Genomic DNA, 12,616 nt, shown 5'->3' on the forward strand with positions numbered 1-12,616 from the left:
ACAAATTGAAATCATTAGGATTTAGGGATAAAGAACTTTGGCCTTTATGAAACTTAATTAGCAAAATTAAATGATATAAAATCTGTGACTCTACAGAAGTACCAAATGCAAGGAATCCTGTAGACCTGTATATTATGAATGTCTTAACTGTGATTAGACGCCTTTCTATTCATACCATTAAAGACTGGAAATAGATGTCATCCTTGTATTGTAATGACCTTTTTCCTTAAGGAAAAACTCTCTATTAAAATAGTTATGTAAAAACTGAAGACAATTAAACAAAGCTTTAAAAAGTGATGGAATGCTTTAGGAAATTAAGAGAAAGGAACAAACTAAATTCCAGGCTTAGTGGGATAAATTGTTTTGGGTTTCTCTTGTTGCTAGCCTAAAAAACTAAATTTGGGTGTTGTAGAGTTTTCCATCAGCTTACATATATGACACTGTTTTGCGTCTGATATCATATTTGGGGGCAGTAACATTAATTGTATCATGGTTGAAGAATATATTGGAAAAACAGAATACAGTTCTTGGGGTAAGCATTACACTGTCAAATAAATCAGTTAATTAAAGAAAAAAATCTAATCTGTCAGATGTGAGAAAAACAAAATTATTATTCTTTATTGTCATTTTTTTGTCAATTGATTGTTTGGTTCATTTAAATTCAGGCTAAAGAAGAAACAAATGAAAGAAAAGCTGCAGGAGCTGTAAAAGAATTTCCAGCTCATCAGGAGAGGTAAGTGAATGCAATGAAAATAAATAATATCTTGAAAGAGAAAGAAATGGACACTTTTGCAGAGCCTGGGTGATGCTAAATAAAATTTACATTTTATAAAAGTGCAGTGTACTGCAAGATTTATAATTTACAAGTTGGAGGAAAGTAAAAAGAAGAGAAATACACATTATTGATGGCATCGGCTCCTAAGGAAAAACTTTGGTGATGATTTTGGTGTGTATCTGTGCATAGGCTGTGGTTTACCTACATAATCAAATTTTGTATGCGAATTTTTGTGCTAAGTGTTATTAGTTTATCATTATAACAGTGTAAGATTTTCATGTTACTTTAAGTGTAATATAAGCATCTTTAATTCCTACACAGTATATCTTTTAGGATATCTGCAAGGGTAATGTGGTCATTCTTTGATATTTAGATTTTTTTCTCATTACACAAAAATAAATAATGATAGATAGATAGATAGATAGATAGATAGATAGATAGATAGATAGGATAAATTCATTGGAGGGTGCCTGGGTGACTCAACTGGTTAAGTGTCCTGCTTCAGCTCAGGTCATGATCTCATGGTTTATGGGTTTGAGCCCCATGTCGGGTTCTGTGTTGATAGCTCTGAGCCTGGTGCCTCCTTCAAATTCTGTGTCTCCCTCTCTTTCTGCCCTTCCCCCTTCTCTGCTCATGCTCGTGTGAGCGCGCGCTCTCTCTCTCTCAAAAATAAATAAATGTTAAAAGTTAAATTCATTAGGGTAAATACCACAACGTTATGTTTCTTTTTTAAAAAATGTAATGTTAATTTATTTTTGAGAGAGGGAAAGAGACAGCACACGCATTAGCAAGCAACTGAGCGTGGGAGGAGGAGGGCAGAGAGAGAGGGAGATACAGAATCCAAAGTAGGTTCCAGGCTCTGAGCTGTCTGCACAGAGCCGGATAGATGCAGGGGCTCGACCTCAAACTCATGAACCATGAGACCATGACCTGAGCTGAAGTCGGATGCTTAACTGACTGAGGCACCCAGGCACCACCACATTTCTTGATATACTTGTTCCTTGGTGCTTTTGGAAGATGTGCCCTGTAGTCACTAGTGAATGCAGGTACCTATATTGATATGCTATTTAATATTAGGATTTTTTATTCTTGGTTATTTGTATAAAAACTAAACCATCAGTGATCAATTTCATGATTAGGTCACCAGGAGTATTTTCCATCTTAGAATGTGTCATATTAAGTTTCATCATTCATAAGTAGTCTATTCTCTGTTTTGTCCATCAGTCTATGGAGGAACACTCTCGACTTACACCTTTATACTTCTCAGTCACCTGTATTCTGAGACTTTTCCCTGGGAAACCTGAGTTTACTAATTTGACTAACCTTAACTTCCAATCTTGTTTCTAATTTACAGTAGATTATAATAATACTTGTTATTTATTCAGCTTCTAGTATTGCCCCAGGGCCTGTCAAGTCCATCCGGATAAATTCTTAATAAACATGAAGTGGGACTCCTACAAATTCAAATATATATAGTTAAATCTTTCTATTTTCTTTCCCCAAAACAGAAAAAAGACAAAAAAGAAAATCATCCATTTTGATCTTTGTCTAACTTTAGCTTTGTTTTGTTTCATTCAACTCTTTCTAGAAAATATGCACCTACTATTACTAATAGAATACTCCTGCTTAAACATATTTTTAAAATTTTGATTTCTCCTTAGCCATCTTAGGAAACTTTATTAGACGCCCCACCCCACCACCCTCACATACGCATTAGGAGACAAGGAGACAAGGAAAGTCCTTTTGCTTAAGTGAAGAATCTCTGAAAAGTCATGTGTTCTCATAAGAAGAATTTTTATGGTGCCTTTGAAGTAAACATTCTGGTGAAGTACAAGGATCTTCAAGAAATAGTAGCAAACAGATCAGATTTCAGCATTAATAAAACAGGGGTCAAAGTCTAATTGCATCTAAATTCAAATTATACTAGTGGCACCAGTGACATTTCTTTGGCCTCTTCCGAAGGCAGTGGGTGTTGTTCAGATTGTTAGTTTTAATTTGTTCAGATGTGTTTTCATTACCAATTGGTACAGAGGTGGCAAAGTGAAATGATCTCTGGAGGAAGAACAAATGGTGAAATGTGTTTTTTGAGTCTCTTCCAGTGGCAACCAGTTTGATACCCCTTAGGAAATGTTTCTTGACAAAAATTATAAGAAAAATACCAACATTTGATTTCCAAATGTTTGACAAAATGGAAACTCTTTTGTTTGCCAGGAAAATAGAACCAGTGGACCCTTTAATCTCAATATTTAATGGAGTTTTAAGAAAAGTTTATAAAGGAGAGAATATGTAAATTGTGCCCCAAATAGTCTGTAAAGTCAATTTAACTAACAGACACTCTGGGTTTGTCAAGATCTACATTATTATTTTTTTGAAGTTTGGGGTTTTTTAAAAAATTTTTCTATCTTTCCTGCCTTTTACTAACTCATTAAGTTTTCTTTGTTCTTTTCTCTTTATTCTAGTTGTTTGGAAATTAGGCATTAAACATCTTTTGGTGGTTAGTAGAGATAAACACATTTTAAATATATTAATTTTGATATCAAGCTAGCCTGAAATTGTGAAATTTCCAAACAGTTCAATAAAATAAATTTAACACATGGAACTAAAATTACTGTCACCAATTCTTGGAGTCTTTTCTTTTTCCAAGAAAATGTTAATGAGAAAAGTGGCAGAAAGAAAAGTGACCACAACAATTGGCAGATTTAGTTATTTTTCTAGCTTTTAAAGTTTATTTTAAACACGAAAGGCAAAAATAGAGGCCAAAAACAAGCACCACCCAACCAATAAAGCACATTTAAAAAAAATCTCAGTGACTTCAGTCCTCTGTTATTTTATTCATCTTGCCCCTTTTTCTTTCATTTCCTTCTCTATTACACTCACTAATAATAAATAAACAAGGTCTACTAACTGAATGTGATTCAAGATAAAGCTTTTTCCATAAATCATAAATCACTTAATATCATTCTGCAAAGTGCCTTTATTTGCTCTATTTAACATCTGACTGAGAATGTTCACTTTTATAAGTCTGATAAATATTTGGCACCAATAGAAAGCTATCTCGTTTGAAATTTTATTGCATTGCACATTAGCATTTCGTAGACACTCATTTATCCAGTCAATCCGTAATTAGTTAGTTCATTTCACTTGAGTCATCATAAACCCAGTTCTCTTGTTCCCAGTATACTTGATAAACCTTGAAGCTTTGCAGGTGAGTTATTCAGCGCTTATCGCCAGGGTGTTCACACAGTTCTGCTTTTTCTCCTGTCAGTGTGATATAAAATCTATCCATGGCCCTCTTTTGTTTTTAATACCATATTGGATGGTAATCCTTTGTGGTTAAAAAAAAGAAAGAAAGAAAAGAAAAAAGGACATTTCAAGATGCCATTATTAAGTCCACATGATGAATATTTATTGTTGTTGCTATTTAGATGTCTCAGAGGATATTCAAATTAATTTGATGTAGCATGGGGAGACTAGAAAAGAACATCTTTAGTCTTGGAAAAAACACTGATTAAAATAACTAAAATCAAACACAAGCCAAAAAAGGGACAGAAAGGGTAACACTTTCTCACAAACTTGTTTTGGAAATTTCTACAAAAAAATTTTGACCATTAGTCAGCAGAGCAATGTTTTTCAGATTTTTTTGGATTCTTATATATTCACCCAATAAAATCATGCTTTTATTTGTTTTTGAAAGTTGGTACATGATGACAGATTTGTTCTTCTAGCAGGAACAGTATTTTCCTGGGCTTCATGCTCCTTCACTTCTTGTTACACTCATTTATAATTATCAGGGAAGCACAAGGTAAACGAATGTGACTTAAAAATTATAAGTTATAGGGGTGCCTGGGAGGTTGAGCATCTGACTCTTGATTTTAGCTCAGGTCATTATCCCAGGGTTATAGGATGGGACCCCACATCAGGCTCTGTGCTGGGCATGGAGCTTGCTTAGGGTTTTCTCTCTCTTTCTTTTGCCCCTCTCTCCTGCTCATGCACTCTCTCTCTCTAAAAAAAAAAAAAAAAAAAAAAAAGTATTAATTGGAAGGGCCTCCAAACTGATAGAAATGTTGAGCCACTGCCAAAAATGTAAATAAAATTGTGCCCCTGCTGCTTAAAATTCAGTGCAAATGTTAGAATGTTAGGCTTTATTTTCAGTTATTGAATAAACATTGCCTGAATATGTAGAAAATCCTGTGCATACATTGGGAATAGAGAAATGAATAAGCCATGCATTCCATTCTCGAAGAGTTCAATGTAAATGTAGGGAAATATTCATCCAAGTTTTAGTCTAAGTTAGAAATTTGGTACCATACTTTTATAGTCCCTTTTATTGGCATAACTTCATTTTTACTTCCTGTAGAGCATCACAAATTAAACTGATTTCACCAACTGTTCTTCAGACAACTAAATATTGTGATGGTCTTTTCCTGAACCCATCATCCATGGCCAGTTTTCTTTTAAATGTACAGTTGGAGTTACTCAAAATTGTACTTAATGATTATCTGATTGAGATGGCACATTGAAAATGTGGCATTACCATTTCTCCCTGTTTCCAAATTCCTTTTGAAATAACAAAGAGTAACTAGAAAAAAAAAAAGCTAACAGGAATAGTTGTTTTTTGAGGAACCTTCAGTTAACAGTAAAAACATGGTTTGGGATTGATAGGTAAATTTAAAACAAAGTCACTGGAGACCATGTACACAATGCACATACCTCCTGCCGAGATGAGGATTGGTTTTCCTGCTAGAAATTCCAAATGTGGAGTTAAGGGGAGAATGTAGGTGATCACAGACCTTCCTGTCAGGTATTGGGTAGGACATGCCATTTACATTCTCAGAAACTCTCAGAATGGGAAATTTGACTCAAGCTTTATGATTCTCTGTATGTAGAAACATATACACACACAATAATTTAACTTCTTCCTTTAAGATTTAGATATAATTTATTCCTTTGCCTTGCCTTAATTGCTGTTAACTAGGACTTCTAGTACTTTGGTGAATGAGAGTGGTGTGGTATTCATAGTCTTAGAGGAAAACTTTCACTGTTTCACTGTTGACTATGATGTTAGCTGTGGGTTTGTGGTATAGGACTTTTATTATGTTGAGTTATGTTCCATCTCTACCCAATTTGTTGACACTTTTTATTATGAAAGGAAGTTGTATTTTGTCAACTGCTTTTTCTGCATCTATTGAGGTGAACATGTGATTTTTAGCTTTCATTTTATTAATGTGATATACCACATTATTGATTTGTGGATTTTGCATCCCAGATAAATCCCACTTGTCCATGGTGTATGATCCTTTTAATATGTTGTTGAGTTCATTTTGATTAATTTTGTTGTGAGTTTTTGCGTCTTTATTCATCTGGGATATTCACCTGTAGCTTTCTTTTCTTCCACTGTCTTTGTCTGGTTTTGGTAATCTCAAGCCCAGGTGATACAGTAAACTAAGCAAAGTGGGTATTCACCTCACTAGGCATATGGGATAGAAGAAAACAAGTCACAGCCTAAGGTAATACCAAAATGAAAATAGAGAAAATAGTAAGAAAAGGCAGATGCATTTGGTGTTCTTCCCAGTATAAGTCATCCATTGCGTTAGCTATCTTAGAGGCCCCATCTTGAATGCCTACTCTCCATCTATTTATCTCAAAAAAAGTTCCACTTATACAGAGTCAATATTCATCCCTTTCATTATAAAGAAGCCTGGTGGGGAAATTAGTTTCACAGTTATTTAAGCAATTCAAGTAACGTACCTATGTCAGTTATTATAAATGTCTCTTTTTAAATCATTTGATTCAGCTAAAACATTTTTGAGTCCATATGATACGACAAGCACTGATCTAGGCATGAGATACTCAGACATGAGCAAACCAAACAAGGTGCTTGTCATCAAAGAGTTAAAATGTAGGCGCAGCAGTGGGGCAGAGGGGTGGGGGCACCAAGGCAAGTCGGTTCACGGGGGCGCTCCTTCAATGGGAGCATGCAGCATCGGAACTGGGCCACAGAGGCGGGGAAGGAAAAGTGCGCCAGCAGTCTTGGCGCGCGCACCCCACCCAAGGGCTGTTACTGCCTCTGCTCACCCTCCCTCACCCTCCCTCGGCTGGCAGGCCTCTGGTGTGGCGGTCTCTGATGGTGTCATCAAAGTGTTCAATGACATGAAGGTTCGTAAGTCCTCAACACCAGAGGAGGTAAAGAAGCGCAAGAAGGCGGGACCCTTCTGCCTGAGCGAGGACAAGAAAAACATCATCCTGGAGGAGAGCAAGTAGATCCTGGTGGGTGATGTGGGCCAGACTGTAGACGACCCCTACGCCACCTTTGTCAGGATGCTGCCAGACAAGGACTGCCACTATGCCCTCTATGATGCCACCTACGAGACCAAGGAGAGCAGAAGGAGGACCTGGTGTTTATCTTCTGGACACCTGAATGTGCACCCCTTAAGAGCAAAATGATTTATGCCAGCTCCAAGGACGCCATCAAGAAGAAGCTGACGGGGATCAAGCATGAATTACAAGCAAACTGCTATGAGGAGGTCAAGGACCGCTGCACCTTGGACGAGAAACTGGGGGCAGCGCCATCATCTCCCTGGAGGGCAAGCCTTTGTGAGCCCCCTCTAGCCCCCTGCCTGGAGCATCTGGCAGCCCCAGACCTGCCTGTGGGGTTGCAGTCTGCCCCCTTCCTGCCAGACCCGAGGGGCTGGGGGCATCCCAGCAGGGGAAGGACAATCCCTTCACCCCAGTTGCCAAACAGCCTCCTCACCCCCTGGACCTTCCTCCTACCTCCATCCCTGACAGTTCTGGACTTCCCAAACTGCTTTTAATCTTCTCATTCCTCTTGGGTTGAAGCAGACCAAGTTCCCCCCCCCCCAGGCACCCCAGTTTTTGGGGGGGCTGTATTTTTTTTAACGATACCCCAGTTCCCCACCTGTACCCTCCTTTTCCCATGCTGCCAACTTTTAACAGCAATAGTGACTGTGTTTGTCTGTTTAGTCCTGTGTATAAAAGGAATGTTGTGGAGATGAACCCTCCTTGTGCCACTGGTTCCCTTCCCTTTTGCCCCTGGTCTTCGCCACTGATGGAGGCAGGACCAGTAAGGGACCTTCACTTAAACACACACACACACACACACACACACACACACACACACACACACCAATAAAAAAAATAAAGTTAAAATTTAGAGGACACAAATGGTAAATAAGCAAACAAAGAAATTTACATATTATGATAAAGTCTGGAAAAGATTAAAATTCAGGTGAGACGCTGAAGAGCAACGGAAATCACTTTTATGTGGGGTGATCAAAAGAGTCTGTGGCGATGTGAGGTCTTAAGTTGAAATCTGAAGAAAATGACCAAACATGAAAAGTTAGAAAGCAGAGCATTCCAAGGAGAGGAATAGTAAGCAATGGGGCCTGTTTATATGGGAAGGGTGAAGGAAGTGGTCTTTAAGAAATTTAAATGAGGTCAGTGTGACTGGAGCATAATGAGAAAGGGCATGAATGATGTAAGGCCAGGTAGTGTACATATCAAGAAATGCCCTGTGGAACAATGTAGAGTCTGGATTATATTTCTTATCAGTGAGTTTCCATTGAAGGTTTTACCCAGAAGGTGGCATCATCTGGTTTTTATTTTTTTACAAGACCAGTATATCAGCTATGTGGAAATTGAATTAAATAAGGGCAGTGTAAAAGAAGGGAGACCAATGACTGGTTTGTGACAGTAGTCTGGACAAGAGTGATGGTGTCTTGGACCCACGTAGTGGGCTGATTCTTAGATTTTTGGTTTGAGCAACAGGGTAGATAGTGGTCGTATCTATTGAGATGGGAATACCAGGAATTAATAGTTTTAAGTAAGAGGTAACCCAGAGGTTAGTGTTTAATAAGTTAGGTTGAGATGTGTAACATGTTATATTTAAAGGTGCTGAAGATCTTGTCTTTTTTAGTTGGGAGATTCATGTTTGACCACAGTGATGAAAAAGTATGCTTACGTAAGTTTACTGAAAATTCAAAAGTAATCGGCAAAAGTTTAGAAATAGAATTTATAATTTCCAGGTAGCAAAGAAGAGTTAAGAAAACCTTATCAGCATGACCAACAGCTAGGGAAGGTCAGTGAAAACAAGAAAAAATAAATCATATTATAAACAAAGTGTCAGAATATATCTAGACATCTCAGTAATTATACTAGATATAGTTACTTTGGTTGCTTATAAGTTTTTGCTATAATGTTTCATGCTAAAATGAGTATATAAATTTTGGTAAAAATTCATGAGTATTATATTATATAGGAAAATTCCTAGCAGTGGCATTGTATGTCAGAATGTGCATTTTAGGTATGGCAGCTTATCAATTACATATCAATTGTTCTTTAAGACAAACAACTTTTGTCTTCACTTATTTTCCTTATTGATTGTGTTTTCTATGTTACTGATTTCTGGTCTGATGTTTATCCTTTCCTTTTTGTATGCTTATTTTGGATTTCATTTACACTTCTTTTTTGGGTTTGTTTTTGTTTATTAAGGTAGAAGCTGAAGCCATAGTTTTAGTATCTCTTTATATACAAATAGATATTTTATACTATAAATTTCCCTCTAAATCCTGCTTTAGTTCCATTACACAAATTTTGATGTGTTCCCTGTTCTCTTTTCATTAAAGATAGTTTCTCATTTCACTTGTAATACCTTCTTTGATCCATGGATTATTGAGAACTAAGTTTTCTTAGTTTCTGAATGTTTAGAGATATCCTTCTGTTATTGAAATTAAATCCATTTTTGTCAGTGACCATACTTTGTATGACTTGAATTACTTAAAATTGATTGAGACTTGGCTATAGTTTAACTGGTAAATATTCCATGTATAGTTAAATGCAAACTGTATTCTTTTGTTGTTGGGGGAATATTCACCCTTCCTGATATTCTTTTGTTTGTTTGTTTATTTATTTTTGAGAGAGAGACAGAAACAGAGACAGAGTGTGAGCAGGGGAGGGGGAGAGATAGAGAGAGAGAGAGAGAGAGAATATGAATGAATCCAAACCAGGCTCCAGGGTTTGAGCTGTCAGCACAGAGCCCAATGTGGGGCTCAAACTGATGGACTGTCAGATCACGACCTGAGCTGAAGTCACATGCCTAACCCACTGAGCCACCCACACGCCCCTCACCCTTCCTGATTTTCTGTTCCATTAATCATTGAAAGTGGACTGTTAAAATCTCTGACATCTAAATATGTATTTGTCGATTTCTCCCTGCATTTTTATCAATTTCTGCTTCATGTGTTTTAAAGCTCTGTTATCAGATGCATAAATGTTTAAAATTATTTCCTCTTGATAAAGCAACCCCTTTATCATTATAAAATGACCTTCTTTTACCCAGATAATATTTTGCTCTGTAATCTACTTTGAGCGTAGACTCTAATCTGTGATTACTGCTAGCTTAACATTAAATATCTTTTTTAAAATGTTTATTTTTGAGAGAGAGTAAGAGAGAGAAAGCACACATGTGCAGGGGGAAGGGCAGAGAGAGAGAGAAAGAGGGAGACAGACAATCAGGAGCCATAAGCACAGAGCCCGATGCAGGGCTTGAACTCATGAACTGTGGGATCATGACCTGAGCTGAAATTAATAGTCGCATATTTAATCAACTGAGCCACCCAGGTGCCCCAACATTAAATATATTTTACCATTGATTTTCTTTGTGGTATTATATTTAAAGAGTATTTCTTGGGCAGCATATAGTTGAGTGTCATCTTTTCATCCAATCTGACAATCCTTGCTTCCCCCCCCCCCATTTTTTCCCTTTAATCTTTTATTCCATTTTTAAAATTATAATTCCAGTGTAGTTAATATACAGTGTTATATTAGTTTCAGGTATACGGTACAGTGATTAAACAGATTAAACAGATCCATATATTTATTCAGTGCTCAGTAAGATAAGAGTACTCAATCCCTTTCAACTATCTCACCCATTCCCCCATCTGCTTGTTCTCTATAGTTGAGTCTGTTTTTTGCCTTATCTCTCGCTCTTTTTTCCCTTTGTTCACTTGTTTCTTTTCTTAAATTCCATATTTGAGTGACATCATATAGGAGGTGTCTTTCTCTAACTGGCCTATTTCACTTAGCTTTATACTCTCTAGAACCATCCATGTTGTTGCAAGTGACGAGACTTCATTCTTTTTTATGGGTGAATAATATTACCTTATATATATAAACCACATCTTTTTTAGCCATTCAACTTTGGATTGACACTTGGACTGCCTTCATAGTTTGGCTATCTTAAATAATGCTGCAGTAAATACAGAGCTGCTTGTATCCCTTTGAATTAGTGTTTTCATATTCTTTGGGTAAATACCCAGTAGTATGATTACTGGATCATAGGGTAGTTCTGTTTCTAATTTTTTGAGGAACCTCCAAACTGTTTACCAGAGTAGTTACACCAGTTTGCATTGTTATCAACAGTGCATGAGGGTTCCTGTTTCTCCACATCCTCATCAACAATTACTGTGTCTTGTGTTTTTGATTTTAGCCCTTCTGACAGATGTGAGGTGGTATCTCACTACAGTTTTGATTTGCTTTCCCTGACAATGAGTTATGTTGAGCATCAACATCATAAGCATCTTGTGTCTATTGGCCATCTGGATGTCTTCTTTGGAGAAATGTCTGTTCATGTCTTCTGCCCATTTTTAAATCAGATTATTTGCTTTTTGGGCATTGAGTTGTATAATTTCTTTACATATGTTGGGTATGTTGTTTGCAAATGTCTTCTCCTATTACATAGGTTGTCTTAGTTTTGTTGGTTGTTACCTTTGCTGTGCACAAGCTTTTTATTTTGATATAGTCCCAATAGTTTACTTTTGCTTTTGTGTCCTTTGCCTCTGGAGATATAACTAGAAAGATACTCCCTTTTTTTGTATGAAATTTATTGTCAAATTGGTTTCCATACAACACCCAGTGCTCATCCCAACAGGTGCCCTCCTCAGTGCCCATCACCCACTTAGAAAGATATTCTTACAGCAATGTCAGAGAAATTACTGGCTGTGCTTTCTTCTAGGGTTTTTTTTATGGTTTCAGATATCACATTTAGGACCTTAATCTATTTTGAGTTTATTTTTGTGTATGGAGTGAGAAAGTGGTCTAGTTTCATTTTATTGCATGAAGAGGTCTGGTTTTCCCAGCATCATTTGTTGAAGACACTGTATTTTTCCCATTGCATATTCTTGCCTCTTTGGTTGAAGATGAATTGACCATATAATTGTGGGTTCATTTCTGGGTTTTCACTTCTGTTCCATTGATTTGCATGTCTATTTTTGTGCCATTACCATACTGCTTTGGTTACTACAGCTTTGTAATATAACTTGAAGTCTGGAATTGTGATACCACCAGTTTTGTTTTCCTTTTTCAAGATTGCTTTGACTCTCCTTGGTTTTGTGGTTTCATATAAATTTTAGGATTGTTTGTTCTAGTTTTGTGAAAAATACTATTGGTATTTTGATAGGGATTGCATGAAATGTGTACATTGCTTTGGGTAGTGTAGACATTTTAACACTACCTATTCTTCCCAACCATGAACATGGAATGTCTATTTCTTTGTGATTGTCTTGAATTTTTTTCATCAGTGTTTTCATAGTTTACAGAATACAGATCTTTCATTACTTTGATTAAGTTTATTTCTAGCTATTTTATTATTTGTGGTGCAGTTGTAAATGAGATTGATTTCTTAATTTCTCTTTCTAGTGCTTCATTATTAATATATAGAAATGCAACAGATTTCTCTACATTGATTTTGTATCTTATTACTTTACTGAATTTATTTATTGGTTCTAGAAGTTTATGGTGCAGTTTAGATTTTCTCTATATAGTATC

The 12,616-nt window shown here is 36.5% G+C and overlaps 1 long non-coding RNA gene and 1 pseudogene across 1 annotated transcript in view; both read left to right on the top strand.

Annotated features, from left to right (window-relative positions):
• Positions 1 to 680: 680 nt before the first annotated feature.
• Positions 681 to 12,616, top strand: part of LOC122231274 — a 332,297-nt gene continuing 320,361 nt past the window's right edge. Inside the window, exon 1 of the long non-coding RNA XR_006208464.1 lies at positions 681 to 733. This is a non-coding gene — a long non-coding RNA (uncharacterized LOC122231274). The remainder of the gene's footprint in view (positions 734 to 12,616) is intronic.
• Positions 6,880 to 7,482, top strand: LOC102970724 (annotated as a pseudogene).

This window comes from Panthera tigris, chromosome A1 (genome assembly GCF_018350195.1).
Source record: "Panthera tigris isolate Pti1 chromosome A1, P.tigris_Pti1_mat1.1, whole genome shotgun sequence".
Lineage (NCBI taxonomy): Eukaryota > Metazoa > Chordata > Mammalia > Carnivora > Felidae > Panthera > Panthera tigris.